The following is a 12,875-nucleotide window of genomic DNA, read 5'->3' as shown; positions in this document are numbered from 1 at the left end:
TGAGAAACAGATCTTCATTAAACATCTGGGATGGCATGAGGATAAGTAAATAATGAGAGATTTTAAATTTTTGGGTGAACGGTCCCTTTAAAATAAATTAATAATAAGTAAAAATCAAAATGCTTTCCTCAATTCTGTTCAATTTTATAAGGCTACCGAAATGCAATAATTTATCTACATTACATTTTTAAGGGTTACAAAGTCTTGATGTCAATGAATACACATGTATGCATAAAAATGTCAACATAACTATCAGAACCGTATTAGAAATGCGGTTCCAAAACAAAGATGTTGAACCAGGAATTTGCTCTACTTGGTTAAATAATGTTGTTCAAGTATGTTAACATATCTTAAGTTTGTGCCACATATATTTAACATAATAATAGAAGCGGAGAACAGCTGTTCTTAATCCAATGGAGATGGTAACATGACATGATAATCATGTGACTGTCACACATGGTATAGGCAGCATTTGTGAAATTAATTGAATCGTGCACTGTGACTTGAATGGTATGCTCGAAGAAGAATTCTTTGTTCACTTCAAATATTCAAAGTAAAGCTGTTCAATTATATGAACTGTGCCGGGAAATGCCAAAAATGTAGACCAACACCACATCCCAGCACATCAGGTTGTCATAGATTATATTTGATCTGTTTTTGGAGGTTACTACCTCCTGTGTTCTTTATGTCACCAATGTCATGAGATAAAAACAAAAGTGCCAATAAGGCAGTGCCCAGCAGATCCCCCAAAGCTGTCAGAGAGTGGATGGAAATCAGGATCCCTGCCATACTGTCACAAGCAGTGAACCATCACATCAACAGTGCAGAGCAGTAGAAAAACATGCATGGAATAACATTTACATTTATGCATTTGGCAGACGCTTTTATCCAAAGCGACTTACAGTGCACTTATTACAGGGACAATCCCCCTGGAACAACCTGGAGTTAAGGGCCTTGCTCAAGGGCCCAACAGTGGCATCTTGGTGGTGCTGGGGCTTGAACCCCTGACCTTCTGGTCAGTAACCCTGAGCCTCAACCACTGAGCCACCACTGCCTCCTAAGATTAGGAGATGGTTGAGAATAAAAGGCATGAACAATGATGGACATTGTGACCAAATAAACCATATGTAACAACAACAACCCCCAAGTATGAGCAATTGTATTGGTGATGCTTTACTTAGCAAGCACAAGTAATGGATCTTGTTCACTTGCCTGTGTAAATGCTGCTGCCAAAGAGAAGTAAATGAAGACAAGAGTGGGCGGGTCAGGGTTGCCTTGTATAAGGTAAACGGTGTAGATGAAGACAAGATTACCTTTGATGGCCAATGTGAGCAGCACCTGCACTGATATGCCATTCAGCCCAGACAGCAGCACATTGAAAGCAATAGCACTTAGATAACCATCACAATGTAAAACCAAAAAATATGTTTATGATTAAAATGGCTTTTTTTCTTATTTCTGTGTCAGTATAGAGCTGCAGGCATTGCTATTACACAGAGTAGCATAATTTTTAATGCACTCATATATTAAAATAATTACATATATATTTATTTTTACCTTTGGCACAAAAGCTGCGGCAGGGGCAGTAATATCTTTTAGCATCTTCTGGAATCTACTCCAGAGGACAATAGAGATGAAAATATATAGCTACATGATTAGCCTGGATGGAAACCAGATTACCATCAACACCTTAAGGAGAAGTTAACATTGGAAGGTATACAATTTGAAATTATTTGTCAGTGGATTAGTGCCTAGCAAGTGAGTTTTCAAGTGTTTTGTTTGACCCACCATTTATAACAGGTGTGTAAACCACAATTCCCTCAAGGTTTGGATCAGAGATTGTTCCGTCCAGAATTACTCCAAGACTTGAGATAAGAAACATGTACTTTTGTTGCCTATGCCAAAGCTTTATGCTGTATCTAAACTGGAAGTAGACAGAACTCTGAGTGCCGCAATTAAATAATTACCCACACCAGGGTCAGGCACACAAATAAAATACATACCAGGTAGACAATGTAAGGGTAAGACTCTACAAATAGGAAGTGAGAGAATAAGGGGGATGAGGGAATTAGACGTGAGAGCATGCATGTGCCCACTGGAAATTAATGCCATCGCTCACCCTCGATGAGTGGTCAATGCAACTGAATTTATATTGGGAACTGGAAATAACCTCATTTCTGTGCTTCAAGCATCTGCAATGAGGACTTTTTATTGTAACTTGACAAATTTGGCATGGAGCCAGGGCAACAGAACAAACAGTAGCATTGTAGTGTACATCTTATCCTGCAGTGTGGACAGGGAGGAAAACTCAGTGGAGACACAGGGGAGTGTTCCAGGCCCTCTTCAGAGATGAAGTAGACAGTCCCATGGTCTCTGATCCCCGCTTCATGGTACTCCGACCATCAGGAACATTTGCCTTGCCCAGAAGTAGGTTTTCGCCTGGGACGAGGGCCAGAGAACACAATTTTATGCTACGGTCATGGCCAATGGGGCCTAACAGCTGGCTTAGTCTCCACTTTCTGGTGATGTGGAGCGATGGGGGCACTACGTTTTGCAGAACGCTACCCTAAGGAAGAGCGCAAGCAAGCCAGTTGTACCAGAGCCACAGAGCATTCGTCAAGATGTGCTTGTACACTTGCAACTGCTTTTAGCTGCCTGGAACCACTCATTGCATCACTAAAGAGGCCCTGCTACAACACCAGGGAGTCGAGCAATGAGCAACTGAGTCAGAGATGATGCTCGATGACATCAGGCAACCTATAGATCTGCTGATGGCCTAGGCAGTGATCTTAGTAGACCAGAGTGGCAGGTTTGTAGCACGAGTTAAGCCCATTCTCATCCATGTCCTTCAGTAAGTCAGCCAGGTTGGCCAGGTTTGTCCAGCTACTCCCTCATGAACAGTCCTCATTGTTGGAGCTTATCAAGACAGATAATAAGGTATGATACGTCTGCAGATCTTGAACTCACAAATGACTAATTTGCCCTCTTATGTGCTACAATCATTTGAGTTTTAAATGTGATAATGTGAAAGATGATATTCTTTAAAAATAGTTGTCATTGTAATTTTAGAGATAAATATTTTAATTTATATTTAATCTTTAATGCGGTTATAGACTTGGCAAATTCTAATGGGAAATTATAGTGTATTATTAAGGTACACTCATTCCTTTTTTCATCAGGTGCTTAATAGTCATCACCGTGTATGCAGCTCTTTTTCTGTGAGGTAAAAAACTGAAGTATGAAATAAATTTAAGGCTGGCCAAATAAATGGAGATGGATTATACAAAATCATGTCAATTATGATTGAAAGTGTTAATTCTGTTGTATTTTGTGTTTTACTTTTTCAACTTTTAGCTGTCTTGCTTTGTCAATATGGTTCACCAGCTGGCTGCTTTGTACAACAGCAACAAGTGAGACGTTAAAAATATTAGCATAATGTTTATTATTACATTAATACAATGTTGCTTAATTATTCATTTTCACCTCTAGGAAGGCAACAAAAATCATTGAGTTCACACAAGTACATTTTCAGGTAAGCTTTTTTCATGTCATTCTTCATTGCTCCCTATTTTCTTGCATTGATGGTTTCTCTGTGTCTTCACTCAGACCGTGTATGAGCATCTAGGTGAGCTGCTGGTGGTCCTCATTATGCTGGATGAGATCATGGAGAACCATGCCACTCTGAGGGAACACTGCTTTTTTTGGTGTGGGGTTATAATGGTAATTATAATAATATCTTACATTTGATATAGCACTTTTCTAGGCACTCAAAGAGCTTTACATAGTGTTGGGGGAATCTCCTCAACCACCACCAGTGTGCAGCATCATCCTGAATTATGGGGTACACCATATACCTACCAATACCTACTCTTTACAAAATTGCCCTGGGATTTTTAATGACCACAGAGAGTCAGAACCTCAGTTTAATGTCTCACCTGAAGGACGGTGCCTTTTTACAGTATAGTGTTACCATCACTATACACAGACCACAGGATGAGCACCCCCTACTGGCCTCCCTAGTACCTCTAATAAAGAGGTTGGGCAGTTTTAACAGGCTGCTTTTCTTACACCCGCCATTCAGTCTGTTTGGTCCTGTGGTGCGCTGGCTAGCGTGGATGTTTAAACCTGGTTGCGGAAATGCATTATATTTTGTTGATTGTTCCGATCATCCTAGGCTACATTAGAGACTTCTGCTCCCCACAACAGGATTTATACTGCTTATCAGAAGATTCACTTTGCATATCTCATCATGTCATGTTGTGTTACTCATCTCTGGATTTCCTGCATCTGAATTCATCATTCCATCTGCAGGCTGGAACTTATATTCACTGTGTTGCATTGGTAAATGCTTGCCATCCCCGTTATATGCACCGTTGATCATGTCGAAAACACTGTAAGCAGATACTTACTACGATCTTTTCTGATGGAGGCCACATACCGAACATTTTCTCAGCCACTCACTGCTGTCTTACTGACACCTCACGTTTTAAGACTGGGAGAGTTAATTTTTGAAATCTGTCTGTTGGAATATTCATTGGAAAACTTCTATCTGGATCCAGTTAAAGTCTTGTCTTCTGATGCCTGCCCTGTTAAGATGCCATTAGTAAATGCCAGGTCTCTGTCAAATAAATCCTACATGTTAAATGACTTTATCTCTTGTGTGCTGGATTTTTTTTATTTGTGACAGAGACTTGGCTAAACGTCTGCGATTTTATGTCTCTTGTTGAACTGTCTCCTTCTGACTGTGCCTTTTTCAGCTCCCCCAGGACCACTGGTTACTGTGGTGGTTTGGCCACAATCTCCAAAAACTGTTTCAAATTTAGACCACTAACTGTTGTGGTGTATGCAAGTTTTGAGTTTCAACTTCTAAAGATTGATTTTGGTCCTGGAGCTGTGGTGTATAGACCTCCCAAAATCAATAAGGCTTTGGAGGAATTTTTAGGAGTTTTTAAAATCTTTGGTGTCTTACAGACTATTCATTTTGGAAGATTTTAACATTCAAATTTGCTGTCCTTGTGCAGTCAGTGTCTGGACCTACACATCAAAAGGGCCACACATTAGATCTTGTTTTTACTCTAGGTTTATCTGTGTCCAGTATTGAGGTGTTTGATGCTGGTATTTGTGATCACAAACTGGTTATGTTTAAGTCTGTCACTTCATGCACTCTTGTCATTTGATCCTCAGTCTCCTGTTTACACTCGTTCTATACATTAGTCCACAGCTATGCATTTTTCAGAGGCATACTTGGCTAATACTACTGATGATCTCTTCTCAAGTCAAGTCAAGTCAAGTGGTTTTTATTGTCGTTCAACCAAATACAGTTAGTTCAGTACACAGGGAAACGAGACAACTTTCATCCAGGACCATAGTGCTACATAAAACAACATAGGACAAACACAGAACCACATGAGACTACACAGATTAAATAACATTCCTTCATAAAGTGCACATGCAACCTGTGCAAAAAGTACAGGACAGTACAATAATTACTAAAAGGAACAGGACAATAGGCAAAGTGAGAGACCGTGCATCGCCGACCAGTACACATTTGTAATCGAGTAGTGCAAAAAGGTGACACTTCCTAAAAATGCCAAAGGTAAACATAACATACTATGAAATAGTGTTCTATGGACAAAGCAGTTATTGAGGTAATAGCCAGGTATAAAGTGACAATGAATTAAGTGTAACTCTGGACATGTGCAAAAGTTGGATGGTGTACGTGTGTGTGTGTGTGTGTGTGTGTGACGGGTGTGTGGGGTCGTCCACAATGCTGGTTGATTTGCGGATGCAGCGTTTGGTGTAAATGTCTTTGATGGAGGGAAGAGAGACCACGAAGATCTTCTCAGCTGTCCTCACTATCCTCTGCAGGGCTTTGCAGTCCGAAACAGAACAAGTCCCAAACCAGGCAGTGATGCAGCTGTTCAGGATGCTCTCAATAGTCCCTCACAAATGAAGTGTGGATGGGGGGTGGGAGATGTGCTTTTCTCAGCCTTCGAAGAAAGTAGAAATGCTGCTGGGCTTTCTTGGTAATAGAGCTGGTGTTAAGGGACCAGGTGAGGATCTCCGCAAGGTGAACACCAAGGAATTTGGTGCTCTTGACAATCTCCACTGAGGAGCCATCGATGTTCAGTGGAGAGTGGTCATTCTGTGCTCTCCTGAAGTCAACAACCATCTCTTTTGTTTTGTGCACATTTAGAGACAGGTTGCTGGCTCTACACCAATCCGTTAGCCGCTGCACCTCCTCTCTGTATGCTGACTCATCGTTCTTGCTGATGAGACCCACCACGGTTGTGTCATCGGCGAACCTGATGATGTGGTTCGAGCTGTGCATTGCTGCACAGTCGTGAATCAGCAGAGTGAACAGCAGTGGACTGAGCACACAGCCCTGGGGGGCCCCAGTGCTCAGTGTGGTGGTGGTGGAGATGCTGTTCCCGATCCAGACTGACTGAGGTCTCCCAGTCAGGAAGTCCAGGATCCATTTGCAGAGGGAGGTGTCCAGGCTCAGCAGGTTCAGCTTTCAAATCAGGTGCTGAGGAATGATTGTGTTGAATGCTGCTGTATGGACAGTGAGGACCTGGTTAAAACTTTCAATAAAATATGTTCCTTAGCCCTAGGTTCTGTTGCTCCACTTAAGCTTAGGTGTTGTAAGGCCAATACTGATCCTGAGCCCTGGATAAAAGAGACTTCCCCTGTGCAAAAATGGAAAAAATTCTCAGGGCTTGTTTAAGGGAATTTCCAAAATCTGTTTAGGATGCCAAAACCAAATATTTTTCTGATTTGATTGCAAGGAATGCTCATAGACCCAAGGTTTTCTTTAAATCCACCAACTCTATTCTTAATCCTACTGCAAGTAGGCAGTGGCACCAACTCATCCTTTTGCTACTCCTGAGGCCGGCAAGCAATTACATTTTTATTTAATTAATAGATATAAAGTCCAACATCTTACCTTCTGTGCTGGATGACTTTGTATAACACTACCACCTAGTTGTTTAACTCGTTTCAACCTGTGTCCACATCTCATTTATCAGAGAAAATTTCCAGGATGAAGTCTACAAATTCTCAAATGGATGTCATCCCACAGCATCTGTTTAAAGACGTTTTCCCTACTATCAGTTCATCTGTTATGTCCATAATAAACAGTTACTTAGAAACTCGTTCAGCCCTTGCTGAAAAAGCCCCACTTCAACCTTAATGTTTTTAATAACTGTAGACTAATATCAAAGTTGTGTTTTATTTCTAAGCTTTTAGAAAAAGTGGTGTTCTCTTAGCTTTTGTTATATTTAACAACCTTAATATTCTGGACAGATTTCAATCTGGCTTTACACAGGCTCATAGCACGGAATCTAGATTACTGAAAGTTACAAATAACATTTTGATCAGCCTTGACTCAGGGTCTTGTGCTGTTTTAGTTTGATCTTAGCGCAGCATTTGAAACCATCGACCATGATGTTCTCATAGATTGGCTTTAGAATGTGGTTGGTATGCAGGGCTTAGCCTTGAAGAGGCTCTTATGTTAAAGACAGGACATTTTCTGGCAATCTAGGAAATTTTTCCTCAGCATCTGCGTCTATTGCTTGCGGCGTCCCCAAAGGAGCTATTTTGGGTCCTTTATTGTTCATTCTTTACATGCTTCATCTGGGTTCCATCTTTTACAAATGCAATATTGCATATCAATGTTATGCTGATGATACACAACTTTACCTCTCCATCAGACTTGACATTAGCTGCTCTCTTGGCAATCTCCTTTACTGAATGGAAGACTAAGCATTGGATGGAAAATATCTTCCTTCTGTTGAATGAGAATTAAACAGAAGTTATTATCCTAGGTTCTTTAGATCCCTCTACTTATCTCAGAAGGAAAGTTTTTATCACTTAAGATCTATTGACAAATTAAAACATTTTCCTCACATGCAAGGATCTGGAAGTAGTTGTCTGTGCGTTAATTACATCTCAACTGGACTATGGTAATTCACTGTATGTGGGCTTTCCTCAATATGCATTATCATGTTTACAGTGAATGGGGCAGCCACATTTTTAACAGGGACAAAGAAATGTGAGCACATTACTCCCATAATGCCTTCTTTGCATTGGTTACAAATTACTCATAGAATTGATTACAAGATTTAACTTTTTGTTTTTAAGGCTCTCTGTGGTCTGGCCCCTCAACATATTGGTGATCTCTTGCACTTTTACTCACGTTCTAGGTCTCTAAGGTCAAGTAATCAATTGCTTCTTAATGTTTCCTGTTCTAGATATAGGTCGAAGGGAGATCAGGCTTTTTCACTTGCTGCCCTCAAGCTCTGGAATAGTCTTCCAGTCTATGTCAGGTCCGCACACTCTGTAGCTTCAAAAAGTCAAAAGCATTTTCCCTATCCTTCTTAGGGAGTTTATAGCATTTATAAGTAAATGGTTTTAGTATTACTATTTTTATTTTTATTTCTATTGTCTTGTCTATATTCTATATGTGTGCTTTGTGTATTTGTATTGTTATTGTTGTTATAATATTTAGTTGTTTTCCTTTATCTGCCTGCTGTACAGCACTCTGGGTCAACTTCTTTTGTTTTAAATGTGCTTTAGAAATAAACTGACTTGACTTGACCTACGATCAAGAATTGTTGCTTTCAATAAAGCTCAGGCTATCCAGCAAAGATGACTCAAAGGGCACACCACAGAATGCTCAATGAGGTAATTAAATCCAAAGGTTTATTCCTTTTTCCACAGAACTGTGAATGTTTAAGAGGATGTTTAAGAGATAACAACATGAAAGATTATAACTGTTTTTGTGTTTTTAGCTTATGTACATTGTGTTTGTCTATACTTTTGACTGATGAAGATGAGATCACATTTCATGACCAATTAATGCAAAAAACCAGCTAATTCCAAAGGGTTCACACGCACTTTTTGTGCATAATTCCTTTCTGGAATTGGGTGCTAATCTAGTGCAAACGTGCAAATAACTGACGCTGTTACCTGGCGCAATTAATACTTGGTGAATTCCCCCCACAGTCTAAGGGATACACGCTGAAATGTGTTCCAGGTTTGTTCCTGATCTAGAGGAAATTGTGAACCTCTCTGAAGAGATGCAGGAAGCTTCCAGGTACCTCTTAGTGACATTGTAAAATTTACTTTAATAACTTTACTAACATCACCGCCACCAGCCACCATATATAAGAGCTTAGAACTAGACCATTAATATTGACATGTTTTGGAACTTGAATATCTGAAATCTAGATGAAGTCTTTTTATTGTTTATGAACATTGATGGAAGATCATGAATTTTATTTCAGCCAACTAGACTGTGTGCTGAGCGACCTGACCAGTAACCCTGCTGAAGGAACTGAATACTTCAAGATGCTAGTGGGGGGTTTCTCACCAAAGTTTTGCAGCATTAAAAACATGCACTTGAGGAACTTCTACATGATTGTTCCTCCTCTGGTAAGTTTGCAAATCTCTCTTGAATATTGCCATATCTCTTCTTTGCATACCTTACACTTTGCATCTCCCACCCAGACCAAACATTTTGTGTAACTCTCCATCAGTTGCAAAGAAGAACTGAAAAAGAAGAACAAAGTGTGAACAGCTTTGTTTTTGTCATGGGTATATGCCATTAAACATTTGCCAACCAAAATTGGTCTCAATGGCATTTTATTAAAGTTAAAATTCAGTGGACAACATTTAAGGACCTTTCCTTGTTTCTCCCCAATTTTGGAATGCCCAATTCCCACTACTTAGTAGGTCCTCATTATGGCATGGTTACTCGCTTCAATCCGGGTGGCGGAGGACAAGTCTCAGTTGCCTCTGCTTCTGAGACAGTCAGTCCACGCATCTTATTATGTGGCTCGCTATGCATGACACCGCGGAGACTCACAACATATGGAGGCTTATGCTACTATCCACGATCCACGCACAACTTACCACGTGCCCCATTGAGAGCGAGAATCACTTAATCGTGACCATGAGGAGGTTACCCCATGTGACTCTACGATACCTAGCAACCGGGCCAATTTGGTTGCTTAGGAGACCTGTCTGGATTCACTCAGCACACCCTGTATTCGAACTCGCAACTCCAGGGGTGGTAGTCAGCGTCAATAATAGCTGAGCTACCCAGGCCCATTTAAGAAACTTTCCTGTGTTTTTCAGGCGTTGCTTACATCTTGAAGCTTCTGGACCAGTATCAGGATTTTGAGGGAAGTTCCAGGCTGCCAGGGGAAATTATTTGAAGGAAATGAATGTGGTAAAAGAGCAGAACGTTCAGTCCACCAACCAAGACGAGAAGCTCATGCAGACCATTAATCTGACCCAGAAGAGACTTGATAAACAGTGAGGAAAATAAGTATTTGAACACCATGCTATTTTGCAAGTTCTCCCACTTGGAAATCATGGAGGGGTCTGAAATTGTCATCATAGGTGCATGTCCACTGTGAGAGACATAATCTAAAAAAAAAAATCCAGAAATCACAATGTATGATTTTTTAACTATTTATTTGTATGATACAGCTGCAAATAAGTATTTGAACACCTGTCTATCAGCTAGAATTCTGACCCTCAAAGACCTGTTAGTCTGCCTTTAAAATGTCCACCTCCACTCCATTTATTATCCTAAATTAGATGCACCTGTTTGAGGTCGTTAGCTGCATAAAGACACCTGTCCACCCCATACAATCAGTAAGAATCCAACTACTAACATGGCCAAGACCAAAGAGCTGTCCAAAGACACTAGAGACAAAATTGTACACCTCCACAAGGCTGGAAAGGGCTACGGGGAAATTGCCAAGCAGCTTGGTGAAAAAAGGTCCACTGTTGGAGCAATCATTAGAAAATGGAAGAAGCTAAACATGACTGTCAATCTCCCTCGGACTGGGGCTCCATGCAAGATCTCACCTCGTGGGGTCTCAATGATCCTGAAAGGTGAGAAATCAGCCCAGAACTACACGGTAGGAGCTGGTCAATGACCTGAAAAGAGCTGGGACCACCGTTTCCAAGGTTACTGTTGGTAATACACTAAGACGTCATGGTTTGAAATCATGCATGGCACGGAAGGTTCCCCTGCTTAAACCAGCACATGTCAAGGCCCGTCTTAAGTTTGCCAATGACCATTTGGATGATCCAGAGGAGTCATGGGAGAAAGTCATGTGGTCAGATGAGACCAAAATAGAACTTTTTGGTCATAATTCCACTAACCGTGTTTGGAGGAAGAAGAATGATGAGTACCATCCCAAGAACACCATCCCTACTGTGAAGCATGGGGGTGGTAGCATCATGCTTTGGGGGTGTTTTTCTGCACATGGGACAGGGCGACTGCACTGTATTAAGGAGAGGATGTATTGCGAGATTTTGGGGAACAACCTCCTTCCCTCAGTTAGAGCATTGAAGATGGGTCGAGGCTGGGTCTTCCAACATGACAATGACCCGAAGCACACAGCCAGGATAACCAAGGAGTGGCTCTGTAAGAAGCATATCAAGGTTCTGACGTGGCCTAGCCAGTCTCCAGACCTAAACCCAATAGAGAATCTTTGGAGGGAGCTCAAACTCCGTGTTTCTCAGCGACAGCCCAGAAACCTGACTGATCTAGAGAAGATCTGTGTGGAGGAGTGGGCCAAAATCCCTCCTGCAGTGTGTGCAAACCTGGTGAAAAACTACAGGAAACGTTTAATTGCAAACAAAGGCTACTGTACCAAATATTAACATTGATTTTCTCAGGTGTTCAAATACTTATTTGCAGCTGTATCATACAAATAAATAGTTAAAAAATCATACATTGTGATTTCTGGATTTTTTGTTTTAGATTATGTCTCTCACAGTGGACATGCACCTACGATGACAATTTCAGACCCCTCCATGATTTCTAAGTGGGAGAACTTGCAAAATAGCAGGGTGTTCAAATACTTATTTTCCTCACTGTATATCTGCAGGTGTGCGCAGTCCTTTTCAACAGATGTCAACAGAACAGTGTTAAGATTGTCAGGTGTGCTGTGGAAAATTATTAAATTCCACAAAATTAAGAAATGCATGAATTAGTTTTTTATAATTTCAGGGATACAAACTCCTCACCTTTCGGAGAAATTCTCAGCTTTTAATCCATGTTCGGTCACTTTTGCACATTAACCACTGCGCTTCACAATCCCAAAAGTGAGGGATATTTACAGAATATGCATTAAGGGTCTTTCACATGATTCGCGTCAGTGCTGCAGAATACATTGAAGTCTATGAAGTGACTTTATGCCAAAGTGTTTTTCACACACACGTTTTTGCTTCACCAGTAATGTATTTGAGAGTACTAAGCAACAAGAAATATTTAAAAACTGTCCAAATAAGTGAAGAGACCTTGAATGTCTCATAATTTCTTTTAATTATATATTACCTTATCGTTTACGATTATCAGAGACTAAACTAATTTAAATTCATCAAGAAAATGCTTCAACCTAAACATAAACGAGTCATTTTATTACTTTCTGCTATCAAAGCAACTGCAAGCTATTTTCTCTCTCTTCCAAATACATGTTTTCAATGTTTATTGTGCACACCTCCTGCTTTTTTACGTAGCAAACTCATAATATCGACCCTCTGTGAAGCTTTCTGCAACTCAATGTGCCACTTGACACTGGCATTGAATGAAGCATTGACACCTCGACTCAACTCATGTGAAATGCGCTTTACAACGAAAGAACCTTTTTGAAACTCAAAATTATTATTATTTGTCTATTATTGTGGTCTTTTCTGATAAAAGCCACACTCAGCAAAAGGAAAATGATACTGTAGATCTGCTTTGTGTTTATAATTCTTATATTGAAGTCAGTAGATTTGTAGCCATGCAAGTTTTAATAAAGTAATATTTAATAAAGAGGACGTTATTGAAATTCACTATTAATACACTA

The sequence above is a fragment of the Xyrauchen texanus genome, chromosome 46 (genome assembly GCF_025860055.1).
Source record: "Xyrauchen texanus isolate HMW12.3.18 chromosome 46, RBS_HiC_50CHRs, whole genome shotgun sequence".
NCBI lineage: Eukaryota > Metazoa > Chordata > Actinopteri > Cypriniformes > Catostomidae > Xyrauchen > Xyrauchen texanus.
The sequence above is the reverse complement of the archived record's forward strand: the minus strand, read 5'-3'. Positions refer to the sequence as shown.